The 15,484-nt window shown below is 49.5% G+C and overlaps 1 protein-coding gene across 2 annotated transcripts in view; it reads right to left on the bottom strand.

The window, feature by feature from the left end:
- LOC138511074 (coiled-coil domain-containing protein 158-like) overlaps positions 1–15,484 on the bottom strand; it is a 1,345,385-nt gene that overhangs the window by 507,310 nt on the left and 822,591 nt on the right. The window lies entirely within an intron of this gene.

The following is a 15,484-nucleotide window of genomic DNA, read 5'->3' as shown; positions in this document are numbered from 1 at the left end:
AGTGGTTCCAAGAACGTGGCACCTTTAGTGCCTCTCCCTGTGGTGGGTGTACCATTTGAGAGGGTAGGAATCCACATTGTTGTTCCCCTTGATCCTCCAACCTCTTCAGGTAACAGGTTTATACTTGTCGTAGTACACCATGCTACTAGGTACCCTGAAGCAATTCCTATGAGGACTGTTACAGCTCAGGCTGTAGCTAAGGCCCTCCTTGGTATTTTTACCAGGGTTGGGTTTCCTAAGGAGGTTATATCCGACAGGGGGTCAAATCTTATGTCCCACTACATGAAGGCCATGTGGAAAAACTGTGGAGATACCGACAAGTTCTCAACAGCATACCACCCTCAGACAAATGGGTTGGTAGAAAGTTTTACCAGAACCATGAAGAGCGTGATAGGAGCTTTAGAGGATCCTCTTAAGAAAAAGTGGGATCTCCTACTGCCACGCCTTCTCTTTGCATAGAGAGAAGTCCCTCAGGAGGGAGTGGGTTACAGTCCCTTTGAACTTCTCTATGGTCATCCGGTCAGAGGTCCATTGGCCCTGATCAAGGAGGGGTTGGAGAGTGCTCCTTCCCCCACACCAATCAGAGTCATTGACCATGTGATAGGACTCCGGAGGCGAATGTCACACATGATGGCTGAGGCAAGTGATAACCTGAAAGCAGGTCAGGCTCTGGTTAAGCATTGGCATGACCAGACGGCCAACATGGTTGAGTTCGCTCAAGACCAGCTAGTTCTTGTTTTGGTCCCAACAAGGCAGAGGGCCCTGTAGGACAAATGGATGGGACCCTTCAAGGTTGTGGGAAAACTTGGAGAGGTGAACTATCTGGTGGACTTAGGCAATCCTAAGGAGGCTCCTAAAGTCTTTCACACCAACCGTCAAAAAGCTTATGCTTATATCTCGAGACCAGAACTGCGAGCTTTGCTTCTAGCTTCAGCTCAAGAGGAGGAGGAAAGTGAACCTCTACCTTACCTCCTCAGAGGCAAACCTTTAGATGAGAAAATAGAAGGATTTAATCTCTCTTCTAATCGGACACCTGAGCAACAGGAGTAGTGCAAAGTTTTGTTAAATCAGTTTGCCCCTCTGTTTTCTCTAGCACCAGGCTTGACCCCTTGGGGCCAGCATGATATTCATACTGGTGACTGTTTACCTGTCAAAAGCAGGGGTTACAGGATGTCAGAAAATATAGGAACCCACATCAAAGGAGAGGTCAAGAAGATGCTTGATCTCGGGGTAGTAGAGCCCTCTACTAGTCCATGGTCTGGCCCAGTTGTGTTAGTACCATGGCAGGATCCAAGGAGTTGAGATTCTGTGTGGACTATAAAGTTCTAAATGCAGTCACCAAGACTGATGCCCATCCTTTGCCAAGGACAGATGAGCTGGTGGATAGACTTGGTTCAGAAAGTTCCTCAGCACATTTGACCTCACGTCAAGCTATTGGCAAATAGCCCTGACTGACCATGCCAAGGAGAAAACTGCATTCTCCTCCCGAGTTGGCCTTTACCAGTTTAAGGTTATGCCTTTTGGATTAAAGAATGCACCTGCTACATTCCAAAGGATGGTTAATCAGGTTCTGAATGGGACGGAGGACTTCTGCATGGCATACTTTGATGGCATTGCAGTGTTCAGCCCTAATTGGAAAGAACATGTTGACCACCTGGGATATGTTTTGCAGGCTCTGGAACAGGCCCATCTGACCATAAAGGCAAGTAAATGTCAAATTGGTCAGAGTAAAGTGGTCTACCTTGGGCATGAGGTAGGAGGTGCTGAAATAAGGCCTTTGCGCAGCAAGATTGAAACTGTGCAAAATTGGACAACCCCTTCTACTCAAACCCAGGTGGGAGCCTTCCTAGGCCTCACTAAGTATTACAGGAATTTCATTGAGAACTATGGATCCATAGCTTCTCCACTGAATGTAATATCTTCTTCTAAGTTCCCTAAAAAGATCAAATGGAATGAGGAGTGCAATCAGGCCTTTGAAAGCCTGAAGACAGCCCTTTGTCAAGCTCCAGTTCTCAGAGCTCCTGACTACCACCAACCCCTCATTGTATAAACAGATGATTCCAATATAGGTATAGGTGCAGTACTCAGTCAACTGAATGAGAAAGGTCGGGAGCACACCATTTGCTTCATCAGTAGGAAACTGAAGGAACCTGAAACAAGGTGGGCAACTATTGAGAGAGAATGTTTTGACATTGTGTGGGTTTTGAAGACGTTTAGACCATACTTGCATGGATCCACTTTCATCATTCAAACAGACCACCAACAATTGAGATGGTTGATGCAAATGAAAGGTGAAAATCCAAAACTGCTAAGATGGTCAATCTGCCTCCAAGGGTTTGATTTTACCATTGAGCACAGGTCAGGATGTCACCACCAAAATGCTGACGGTCTCTCTAGGATGTTTATAACCGACTAGAGGTAAGGGACTGATCCAGGAGTGGATTAGAATCCTCCTGTCCCTTAGACTGGGGGAGGGTGAGTGTTAGGGAGAATTCTCATTCTATGGCTAATTTCCATTACCTATAGAGTCCCCCAGCAGCTTTGCTGGATTTGAAGGGTTTGTTATTTCTCCTGCTAAGAGTGAGACTCTTTTTCCCACTCTTAGGCGTTTTAGCTAAGTGTGTTCTAGGATATTTTTGTGTTTAATGTCTATGGGGTTTTTCTCACCTCCATAGCAACCATCTTTATTCATATGTGTTACACAGCACCCTCCGTGCAGTGACACAGGGGTGTCGTAGCAACCCCCAAACATAGACAACTCCCTGCGAATGTCCTCTAGGCACTCAGCCCGCCTCAACGCCCTGCGCATGGAGTTCTCCGCCCTGACCATAGTGAGCCGTGCCTCTTCCGCTCGCCGCCGCTCTGCATCTATTTGCTGGCCCAACCGCTGCCACATGGAAGACACTCCCAATCCAGGGTCCTCCTGCCCTCTGGCCAATGCCTGCCCCTGTTATGTTGATGGCCCGAGCCATCTTCGTTCTCACCTTGTGCCTGCTGCTGCCGTGCATGTGTCCTGCCTGTCGATGCCTGCACGTCCTCCTCCCGCTGGGCTCCAGTTGTTGGGGTGGCCACCCCTGATGGACCACCGACTCCCGACTGTGGCAGGGATGATTCCTCCATCAGCCTGGCCGCTGGGTCAGGGTCAGCTCCACAGGGTGCCCAGGTGATAAATTGGCAGGAAGATGGTATGGAGGACGACTGGCGCATAGGGGGTTCAGTTGAGGAGGGGGTCGGTAGAAGGTCCAGCACACGGAGGAACCCAGCCCTGGTAACCCGTCCTAGTAGGTCGACGCGGTCAACGAGGCATCCGTAAAAACATGCATTGTCCACACGAGAACCCTGCATGTGTTCACGAATGCCATGTTGACGCAACGCCACCCAAGCCAGGACAGGCTCAACATGGTGAAGGATTGCCACGTCCGCAGGGAGAGGAAGGCCAGTTGTTGTTCGCGCATCCCCTCTCTGAGAATGAGTCTGGACGAAGGCATCCCCGCTGGTGCCGGATGATGCAGTCACAGGAGCGGGGACAGGATTACACACAAGCACCTCCGTGTCTGCCTGTGCTGCCTCTTGTCCCTGCCTCTGGACTGCACCACTAGCAACAGTGGAATCCCCCCTCCAGTCCCGTGCGTGGGCCTTCCCTCCTCCTCAACCAAACCCCCCAACAACCTGGATGACTCCGTGCCATATTCCTCCATAAGCCCCTGTGGGGTTTCAGCTGGCCCTTCTGCTGCCGAGGAGTCCACATCTGACCTCCGCCTCTTGGATTTACCCTCGGCAGCTACGGCCACGGGCGCAGCACCAGACTCCTCACTCACCGAAGAGATGGCAAGCCGGGAGAGGAGCTGGGCCTTGCATGTCCGGCTGGCGGTGGGATCCCTGCCGCTGTGCTCCACAGCACCGTCTCCGCCCTCTTCATCAGTTGACGCTGCAGACAGGGAGAGACAGAACACAGGCATCAGGGCACTGTACAATGGTCTGATACACACATGACAGTTGCACATGATTGGCAGTCTCAAACTTCACAGATGGCATCGCACTCCGTGATCATTTGAACCCACACACATGCGCAAAGTAACATGAATGATGCAGCAGGCAGCACCATCTGTACACATACAACAGCATGAGCATCCAAAGGTCAGCCTGACGTCACATGCAACATGGGGAGTGCCGAACACATGCACACACGGCACCAGACATACATGCATCTGTACATCTCCACCACCTGTCACAGTGAAATCATCGGCAACTATGTCACATCTGCCAATCAGCCTCCTACATTTCGGTGTCACATGCATCCATGGTATATCACAGTGACACATATGTCAAATACACACACACGCACATGTACACTGTGCACGTACATGAAGTTGGAACCAGCATCCATGTGTCACACCCCAACCATGCCATGGTACATACACAGACATGTAAACATGTGTGCACCCACACATGCATTTGGCCATCATGCATTTGAACACATACACCATTGATGTGACTCACACATGACTGGACTCACATGCGGCAGGCTCATGTCCCTATACATACACATCCATACATGGCCCTTTCAAAACATATGCCCAACCTGCACACTCCTGGCACACCTCAACATGCACTGCGTCCAATCAGTATGCATGGACACTTACCGGTCGACTCCGGATGGGTCGACATCTGAAGGACCTGGAGGTGGAGCGCTGGGTATATGCATTCCAGGACCCTCATCTGGATGTTGGTAAGGCGGACCCGGCACCCCTCTGCATGCTTTGCCTTCAAGAGGTGCCGGCCCTTGCTGAGGGTCCTGGACCTGAAGTCCTCCCAGTGCTTGTGCCATGTCGCGGGCTGCCACCCCCTCCACGTTGATGGCAGCCATGATGTCTTTCCAGATCCTCTTCCGTCCTTCATTGTCAGCACGTGAACCTCCAAAGAGGGCATCATAATTCACCAGGACTTGCTCCACCAGGATATCAACTTCTGCGGCACTGAAGCTGGTAGCCCTCTGCCTCTCTGGCTGGGGGTTGCCAGTGGTCTCCGATGGTGTTTCCCCCGACATGGCAACCACTGAGGCAGGTGTGGGTTAAAGGTGAGCGGGGCCAGCAGTTCACTGTACGTGCCTTTCGTGGAGACCGACGTGTGTGTTGCTACTTCGTGTTGTTTTGCGCGCCATCACAACTTCACAGCGGATCAGGGACGTATCTTTTCTTTTGGCGGGGGTATTGGCTACGCGTGTTTTTCATTATCATGCTAGTCTGATGGTGAGTCGCACCCGCTATTTTTCCCACTGCGGGTGCCCCTGTGTATCGCGTACCCATTTTCGAGGTCATAGTAGCCTGCGTGTCCCACACGTACATGTTTTTCGTGTCCCTGGGTGCCACCGCATACTGCGGGAGGTTAATTCTACACACGTGGGCTACCGGGGGTTGTTTGCACGGTTTTACTGCAGTTTTGGGGTGCTTGAGCGTTGCTTGACCCGTCACTTTATCACCGGGGTCATATACAGCCTTGCAGGTGCACAGGGGTGCTGTTAACATCTTGTATGCCATCCCCTTCACCCCAATTGGCCAGGACAATTGTTGTGTACACCTCCCATTGGCACTACTCCATCTGTGCCATGGCTGGGAGGTCACAAAAGGTGAGGGGCGCCTCAGCTGGGTGTACTCCACGTGAGGGGTGTGGTCAGGGACGTGGCCGGGATGACCAGGGAGTAAGGGGACTCAAGGGTGTCCAGGGTGGCCACAGAGGGGGAAGAGGCAGGGGTGCACCAGTTTGGCACAATGTTGTGCCACATGTAGGTGCAGTCATGCCACCACCCCCTGTGGTTATGGGAGATGCAGCTCTTGCATCTGGCACTGGCACCCATGTGACCCGGCAGTCCGTTTCACTGACTGCCACGGGCCCAAGGGTAGTGGTAGCTGCAGGTGCAGCTGTGGACACCACCACCCAGGCTCAGGGTGGGCCAGCACATGCTGCGTTGGCACCGGAAGAGTCCCTAGATCATTTCCAGGAGTTCAGGAGGAACAAGGTAAGTGCATGCAGGGCTACCCTGACCGAGGCACATGTCCCTGGGGCAGTATTGTCATCTGCTGCCCCGAGTTTACCATCCAGGACAGTCCCGGTCAGTGACCTTAGCACAGCAGATGTTGCTACGCAGGGTCAAGTCAGGGGTACCCAGCAGCCACCGACGCAAGTCAGGGCTACCGTCCTTGTTCCACCTGCCACTCCCTTGGTTCAATCCACCAGCACCACTGCCCATACTGATCCAGGCGGCATTTGCCAGTCAGGGTCTGGACCACAGTCCAAGAGGAGGAAGGTTGCACCTGCAGTAGAGTCTGGGACCCCAGACACAGATCCGGCCTCCGGCACGTTGAGGAAGAAGCCTTTCTGCAAGCAGGAACTGGACTTCCTTGTAGACTACGTGCGGGACCACAACCATGATATGCTGGTGGGGCCGAATTGTCACACTACGGCTGCCCATCGTATGTCCCAGTGGAAGCAAGTAGCGGATCGTGTGAGTGCATTCGGACATGAGGTGCGCACAGCTCAAGAGTGCAAAAAGCATTGGGATGACCTCCGACGCAGTGCTAAGGTGAAGCGTGCCTCCAATTATGCCGTGACTGAGTTCACTGGTGCTGGGTCACCAGCTCAGGAGGAAGACCTCACTTCGCACGAGTCAGTCTTTGCAGAGTTCTTACCGGCAGGATTGGTCAAAGGAGTGGGAGAGATGCAGGCTTTGATGCCCCGTCCAGTGAGTGTTGTCGTGTGTTTGTCCAGACCATGTGTGTTGTGCTTGTGTGATGTGTTGTGCTTGACTGCCACTACATGTCATGTGTACATGGTTTTCATGTGCGAGTCATGCAATGCTTCACTGATGCTTCACTGATGTGTGCCTGCTGTGCAGCATGCTGGACATGTAGAGCAGACGGGGACTGTCCTCATCACCACACTTGCACCCTACTCACCTGCTACTCACCCGGCTGCCCCTCCGGTCCATGTTCCAGCTCACTGGCCCTTCTGCATGTAGCCTGGGGTGTCTTTCCTCTCAGCACTAGGACTATGTCATAGCATGACTGACGTGCATGTGAGTTCTGCCTGCATGCGGGTACTCCACGTAGGCATGCTCCCTTGCCCCTCCACCCCCCTGGACCCCAATTTCACCATGGCACTGGTGTGTATCATGTTGGAGTACTGCAATGGCCTTTTCAAGGCTCCTGTGTACATGCACACTTCCCCCTGCCAACCTGCCATACACATACAGTGGTGTACATCCTTTGTCCTTGATGCAGGGTGTCTCACTCGGACTGTGTAGATGGCAGATGCTCCGCAAGGACATGAGTGCCCATTCATGCTCCATGTACATTCCATACATGCCCCTATGTGTCCTTGACTGGATGATCATTGTAGTACGTGTCCAGGATGATCCACATTTCATGGCATATGATCATCCATTCCATGCCCGCTCTGGCTCAGTCCTGCGTCACGCACATGTTTATGCTGTCACAGTCTGTGTGGGGCACAGGCCTCCCCCTGTTTCAGGCCCCCTGACTCTGATCAACTGGTGTAGTGGCTTCTGCACACATGGGTGTACTACTGAGGGTTCATCATGTGTCCTGCTTACTGTCCCATTATCATCTGCTGTGTTGTCAGTTGACTCAGGTGATGCAATTGACGCTAGTCAAAACTGTCTGCCAATGCACAGGTCTCTGGTCACCCTTTCGCTGCCATGCAATGCCTCCCTGCGTTTTCACTTAGGGGGGGGGGGTTTGATTGTAGCCATCCAACCCATTGCATGCACATTGCAGGTGATGCCTGAACTTGCCCTTACACTGCCTTCACGTGTATTGATAGACATCATAATGTACTAGTTCATGTAGATTGTGTGTAACGTATACATGTTCTGCACTGCATCAACCCACTTCTGAGCCGTGTTATACTGTTCTACATGCCTACTCACTGATGCAATGTCAAAGTGACCTGGCATGTATGGTCAGATTTTCATCCCTTCTCTATCATGAATGGCACGGGCACAGGTGCATCCTGTGATACATGTACTCAGTAATGGATCTCCCTAGTGGTTGTTCAGCAAAGTTGATTGGTCAATCTGCGGCTATACCAACTGGCATACACTTCCACATACATTAAAGCAAGCAGCATTGTAGCTGATTGCTTTGCTGTATTGGATGCTGTTCATGTTCACAATACAGGTGTAGGGGTAAATGGGTGTTTTTAAACGCTTTCACATGTACATATGCAAGCAGCTTCAATGTTATGTAGTGCAACATTGCGACTGCTCACTTATGTGTGTGTGAAAGTGTTCATTTACACATGTGTCTTCCGCAGCTTTTTTGTTGACTGACTAATATGTAGTTTATTGACGTTCATGCTGGTGAGATTTCTGCATTGCGCACGTTATGTTCAACTGGCATGATCCTGAAGGTGCACTGTAGTGCAGTATGTGTACGCCCAGGCCCACTTAGCTAATATGGTGGTGCCTGGCCATGGAGTTTTTACACAAGGAATGATGGAATAGGGCACATTCATAGCACAATGTGCTTAATGAGGCCCTGAGGGGTGTTGTGGTGGCTTCATGTCCTGCAGCTCAGACCGTATTGGGCATTATGGTCCCTCATGCTTGATTGCAGGCACTTGCTTTGCTTGGGACATTCACTAAATGTACATGGCCCATGCCACCCGGTACGGGCAGAGCTGCAGATGGATGGCGCTATTTTGGTGATGATGTTTTAGTGATGCATGTGTACATGCATATTATGTGTGTCATTGTGTGTTTGGATTCACTTGCAGCAGTGGTCAATTTGCAGTTCAGACCTGCTTATGGTATGTGCCATCTCTTTGTTGCCATGTCTTTTCTGCCTGTGACATGTGCCTCACCAAGGTGGTGTCTGATGGAGTTCATATTCTACTTTTTGTACTTGTGTAGGTTTTGCTATTCATACACATCCATTTCTGCTTTTGGGATGTCTAGGCATATCAAGGCCACTGGATGCATGGCAGGTTCTCATTTGTGTGTGACATGTCTGCTTCATGTGTTGGCTGTCAATGTGATGTCAATGTGTGTGTGGATTATGTGCTTCTGACATGTGTACTCATGTTTCTTTTTTCCCCCTTTTCAGATGATGATGCAATGGAGCCAGAGGATGGTGTTGTCATGCCAGACACAGGGTTGCTATCACACCAGCACCCCAGCACAAGTGGGGGCCGTGGGGTGGTAGACCACGAGAACCCACTTGTGTTCCAGACCATCGTGTCTAGGGCTGGCAATGAGTCTAGCCCGGATGATCACTCTGATGACAATGTCGAGTTGGATGTGTGTCGGGTTCATTCGTCAAGGGTGAGTGATTCTGATGTGGACACATCTTTGTCCGCGACACCTGCACTGAGGGGCCAGATGGTGGTGGAACCGCCACCTGCGGTGGATCGGGACACAGGATCACACTCCACACCAGTTGCTGGTGTGCCTGGGGCATCAAGTCAATGGAGGCATGTAGTCCTGCAGCCGCGGGTGTTGCTAACCCAACAAGGACGGTGGCTCCTAGGGCCCCGCAGGTATCAAGCCCAGCAACGCGGTGGCCGCGTGCCACTGGGGTATACTGAGTGGGAGCAAGACATGGTTGCCAATTCAGAACAACAGGGGGCAGCAATTGATAATATCGCTGAGAGCATGGAGTGTGTGGCCCAATCCGTGCTCCCCCCTGCTTGGCAGGTGGATCTCCAGCAGCGTGCGGCACAGTCCACGGCCCGCTCACTCAGGCTTGGCATGGCGGCCACAGACACGGCACGCCGGGCTGAAATGCTGTCTTTGCGTCAAGCAATTGCTGCTCATGCAGAGGCACACATGGATGACATGAGGGTTGACTATGAATCCCTCAAATCTACTCTGGGTGTGCTCTTGATGACCCAGAGGTAGCGGTCAGAGGAGTGGTTGGAGTAGCTTGAGCATACCATCTCGGTTGAGCTCCGTGCTTGCCGGGAGGTGTATCAGTTGTCCAGCCAGTCCTTGCAGGAAGAACTGCATGTTACATGTGTTACCTTGCAAGAGGAAGCACGTGTATCACGGGATGTTCTGCATGCTGACCTACGTGTCATCGCCGCACAGAACCAGGCTCACCCGTCCCACAGACTTTCTGCCGACGAGGGGCAAGCTGTGCATAGGCGTGGTCAGGGTACTGTGCCACGTCAACCTTTTGAGCCAGAGGGCGAGGAGGACAAAGAGTTATCTCCCACACAGGTCGGGCTGTGCAGGTGTTGAGCCCATGCAGGTTTTTTTTTTTATCTCAGCATCATCGCATGTTGGTGTTGAGGTGCACCCTGTACCTCCCCCCTCCTGGGTGCCACCCCGGGGTCGTATGTGGCCATTTTTGATTTTTATAGTTAGTTTAATTAGTTAATATCGTTTTTTATAGTTAGTTTAATTAGTTAATATAGTTTAAAATTGCTTGTCTATTGTGCATTCATGTGACGGTGTGGTGCTTTGTGGCTTTTGAAAGCATCCACTGTCTGTTCCAGCTGGGCCCTTCAAGCTTGTCTTGTGTATTTGTTTGCAACTTGGGGTCCTGACTCACATATGCCACTCCTGCTTCCCCTATCCATGGGCTTGCAAGGATGGTTCGGTGTTACAAACATTTACACAAGGGCATTTGACATTCGTCATATCTGTGGCCTGTCTGCTGCTGTACTACTTGTGTTAACACCCCTAGTGGGGATAATGTAGTATTTCCCCACCGCATGTGTGCAATCAATTTTGGTGAGTTCATAATTGATATGTCCATTTATTGATGTTGATTTGATGTGTGTTCTTTTCTTGCCTGTATATGTGCTTGATGCACTTCATGCTGTAGACAGTAGCCTGCATCGTTTGGCTGTCAAAAAGTCACACTGATGGTGGGAGGAGGTCAGATGTAGGTCTCAAACCTGGCCAAGTGACAACCAGCATAAAGACACACACAGGGAACTTTCTGCCTTATTAATAGCGTTTCTACCCTTTTTGCAGGAAAATAAGCCTCCAGACTACCTTTCCCAGCAGACATGGGGCCAAAAACTACAGAAACCTGTCCACGTTGGGTGGTGCAAATGTGCCCCTGCGTGCGCATGCAGAAGCACAGGGCTTGTGCTCAGATGTCCGACAGAAGCAGACATGTTTCCAGGAGCTCCAGGAAAAGGTGAGCAGCATGAGGGGCCACACCCCAGCCGAACTTCCTCCAGGCCCCTTGCACATGCATGCTAAGTAGCGGCAGTGCTGGGGAGCTTGGCTAGGCATTGGGGAAGAAGCGCACAGTACAGCTAAGACGCGTTGAGGAACAAATTCCAAGTAGCTTTAAAAGTTGTCAGGGGCCCACGCAGTGGGCGTCACCCATATGCTCAAGTCCCCCCTGCTCCATGGAAGCTGAGTTGTTAGTGCAGTAGCGTTCCTAGCCAGAAACTAATACAGCGCACGGGGCCACCCAGCAACGCACAGACTAGAGTGGTGTGCATATCATTTGCATATGCAAATTGCCACATGCACTACCTATTGAAATCCACAGCTGGCAGAACATGACTTGTACTGAAGTCGCAGCTCGCCAAACACGTGTGGCAGCTCACCCAAGGACCATTCTATCATGTGTGATTCTTAATACATTGATCTTCCATTTACTGCAGGGCCACGTGCGGCTGCCTTATTGCATTGACAGTGTGTGAACCATCACGGGGGCAAGCAAGAGTATAAGAACAAAGCAGCAGACAAGAGTGTTTGTTTGTGGAGAAGTCACTTAGTTTGAGGCATGAATGGTGTGTGTGTGCTGAAAACACACACAGATTAGTAACTCGCACTCTCCTTGCAGCATTTTACTGCTCCTGTTACCGGACCTGAGAGTGCGCGGGCAGGAGGCCAGCACTCACCCTAGAGATAAATATCTCTTTGGCCTGAATTTGAACCATTTTGTACAATGTGCATGAAGAACATGGTTTCTCTGATTGAGTATGTGTTATTGTCAATAGTTGTATTTGGTATTTTGTCTGATTTCCCTTGCCCATCCAACTCCCCTCTCCTGCCCCTCTTTCCGGTTATCCTGAATACCAATGCCTATCCAAACAACGGATCCCTGACCCTCTTTCCCCGCCGGGGTCTCGGAGTCCTGTGTAAGTTTTACCTTGCAGGCGCCCAGACCGCGGAGGGGGTGGTTGGTTCGTGCCACTCCTGTACCTGTACACTGGAGCTGTTTTATTTAATTTATTTATTTTAAATTTATAATGCGCCAGTAGCCCGCAGGCCTCGGGGCGCAGAAACAAGGACACGTTACAAATGGACGGTGCTTTGAGAGACGGGACAGACAAACAAGTGAGCAGAGGGCCTAAAGGTAGATTCAACAGGGAAATTATTTAAAACAGAGAGTTTTCACTTGCTTGCGGAAACTCATGTAGTTGGTTTCCAATCGAATATGGGTGGGGAGATTATTCCAAATGCCGGCTGCCAGTATAGGGAAGGATCTGCCAAAACCACATTTAAGTTTATGCGGTGCAACTGTGATTTCACCGAGATGGGTAGATCTTAGTGTTCTGCCTGGAACATAGGAATGAATCCTGGATTTCAAGTAAGCTGGGCCTTTTCCATGGATACATTTATGCACGATTGTTAAGTCCTTGAAGTGGACCCTATCCTCTATTTTCCACCAGTGTAGCTCTCTTCTGGAGTCACTGATGTGCTGTGATTTGGTTTTATGTTTCACAATCCTTACTGCGTTATTCTGGACAACCTGGTAGCTGTGTAGGCATTTCTTTGAAGCACCCAAAATCAGGGCATTGCCATAGTCCAAACGGGACAATATGATGGCTCTAGCAATGGTGGCACTGTTGTCCTCGGATATGTATGGCCGGATGGATTTTAGTAGCCTGATGTGATAAGCACAGTTTTTTTTATATATTGTGCCTGCACATTTGTCCCCAATGAAGCTTCAAGCATCATACCTAGGGTTTTAACTTTGCTTAGGACCTGAATCTGTGTATCTTTTATTTTAAAGGATTTATACGAGGTGGATAGTTTGGCTGTGACTGAAAGGGAGGCGAAAATCATAAGCTTGTTTATTGGCCATTGAGGCACATCCAATTGGAGTCCATTCAATGGTCTACGTTGTTGTAGATCAAGGTGAGCTGGTCACTATCTTTCTTGTAGTCTCTGCTTAGCTCGATCACCAGCTGCGTATCGTTGGCGTAGTTGGTAAAGAATGCATTGATGTAATCGAAGACGAGGCATAGGTATCTCAAGTAGATGTTAAAAAGTAGTGGTGACATACTTGCGCTTTGAGGAACTCCACAAATGGTTTCCTTTTAAATGGAGAACTTGTCGCCCCAATGGACCTTAGATATCCTGTCTTTTAGGAACAACATAATTGTTCCGGGAGGATAGCTCAGCAGCAACGTGCGTGCCTTGGAAGCAAGATGACACAAAGCAACACAGGTTCGATCCCCGGGTGCGCGCTTAAAAACCTCTGGGTGTTTAAGAGTGTTATAAATACGCAACTAAGACAATAAAGAAAAACAATTATGTAACTAAAAAACAAACAATTCCTGTGATAGTGCCTCGATGCCCGTGGGCTGTGTGAGCGCTTTAAAATGTAAATACAGATGTAAATAAATAAATAATCCAGCCGATGGCTTCCTCTGAGCAGTTAGCTGTTTTCTTCAGAGCGGACTGGAGTAAGTTATTGTCCAATAGGTCGAACGCAGCGCTTAGGTCGAGGAGAATGAGGAGACCTGCCTTTCCTTTATCGATAATGCCAAGCATCTTAGAGTGTAAATCAAGCATTGCCGACTCCATTCTGTGAGCTGGGCGAATGCCCGATTGTTGCGGATGTAGTGAATTAGTGGATTCTACATGTGCCTGTAGCTGGATAGTGGCGATCCTGTCCATGATTTTCAATATAAAATTACAGTTCGTAATGAGTCTCAAGTCATTGGGATCTCTTTGATCGAGGTCCGGTTTTTTAAACAATGGGGTAACTGTAACTTTTTTAATGGCCTTAGGTACCTCCTGATCTCTGAAAGATGCATTGATGATTTTGGTTAACATCGGTGCGAAAATGTCCGCATTGTCCAAGATTATTTTAGGAGGGAGAATGTTCTCTGCACAGGAGGTGGGTTTCGTGGAGGTAAGGGTTTTAGTCATGTCTTCCACCGTGATTTCTGAAAACTTGAAGGTTTCCGAGAGTGGAGGGGTAGTCTCCGGGGGCATAGTCATTAATGAGTTTAGGATAGTGTCTCTGGCTTTCGAGATTTTATTGAAGAAGGCAATCTGGGTGGCATCACATTCTTCTTGTGTAGGTGAGAACCGGGGTGTGATAGCAATTGGTTTTTCCACTGATTTTAAGATGTTAAAAAGTTTACTAATGGAATTAGCAGCAGCTTTGATTTGGTCATTATAATAGTTTTTCTTGGCTTGTAGTATAATACATTTGTATTTGGATTAACTTTCTTTCTAGGAAGCTTTATAAGCCAGCTATGGGTTTTTTCGCCAACTATTTTCTTTGTTTCTTTTAACCTTTTTTTGGTCTGTAAGTTCGCTAGTGAACCAAGGTGTTTGTTTTCTGACTGGTCTGGAAGGTTTTGTTTGAAGAGGTGCTGCCAGATTTATTACTTTGTCAAGGTGGCTTAGTAAGTTAGACAATAATGACTCAATAATGACTCACACTAATATGGGTAGTGTCACATAGCTGTGACACTACCCATCAGTTGTTGCATACTCATTGTATATAGTGTACTGAAAATGCTACCCATCCTGTTGAACCATTGGTGAAATGTGCTACCTTGGTTGTTTTATCATTATGCTTGGACATGTGCTTGGACATTTTCTGCAACTTCAAGTCATCTACTGGAGACTCTTGCAGGGTTTTTTTCTGGCTAAAGGCCTTTTCCCTGATTTGGGGGTTTGGCTCCTTGGAGTTCTCTGCGATTTGGTATTTTTACCAGTCAAGGTGACCTCTGAGGGGGCCGGACCCTATTTACACGCAAGGTAGAACATGGAAACCAAGGGGTAGGGGTATCCTGAAGCCAGGTAGAGTAGATTGAAGAAGGCTCCAGACCCCAGACACAGTTCTTCAGAAGGTCATGGTGATGCGTACATGAGGGAGGGTAAGCTTGGCCTACAGTGTTTGGCCACTCTCTGACATTGTCATTGTGGGGTACAATGATGTGTTCTGCTGGTCAATGGCAGTTCCTGTGTTGTGTTTACTTTTCAGGTGTCAGGGGATTGTTGTGGTTTGACATGCTGGGGTGTACACATGGGCTATGTTCACATGTGGTGTGTACAGGATACTGAGGGTCACTTGATTTCACATGCATATATTGCGTGCATGTCCCTACTGACACACACTTACACAATGCTCCACCACACATACAACCACCCTTCTTTGCCCACACGTGCACACAGATACCCTTCTCTGGCACGCTGTATCCCTGCAGCGCATGATCACTTACCATATGGGGATCGTGTACATGCGTCAAT

The sequence above is a fragment of the Ambystoma mexicanum genome, chromosome 6p, assembly GCF_040938575.1.
Source record: "Ambystoma mexicanum isolate Mex_15411 chromosome 6p, UKY_AmexF1_1, whole genome shotgun sequence".
Classification (NCBI taxonomy): Eukaryota; Metazoa; Chordata; class Amphibia; order Caudata; family Ambystomatidae; genus Ambystoma; species Ambystoma mexicanum.
Note: the sequence above shows the minus strand (reverse complement) of the source record. Positions and strands in the feature narration are given on the sequence as shown.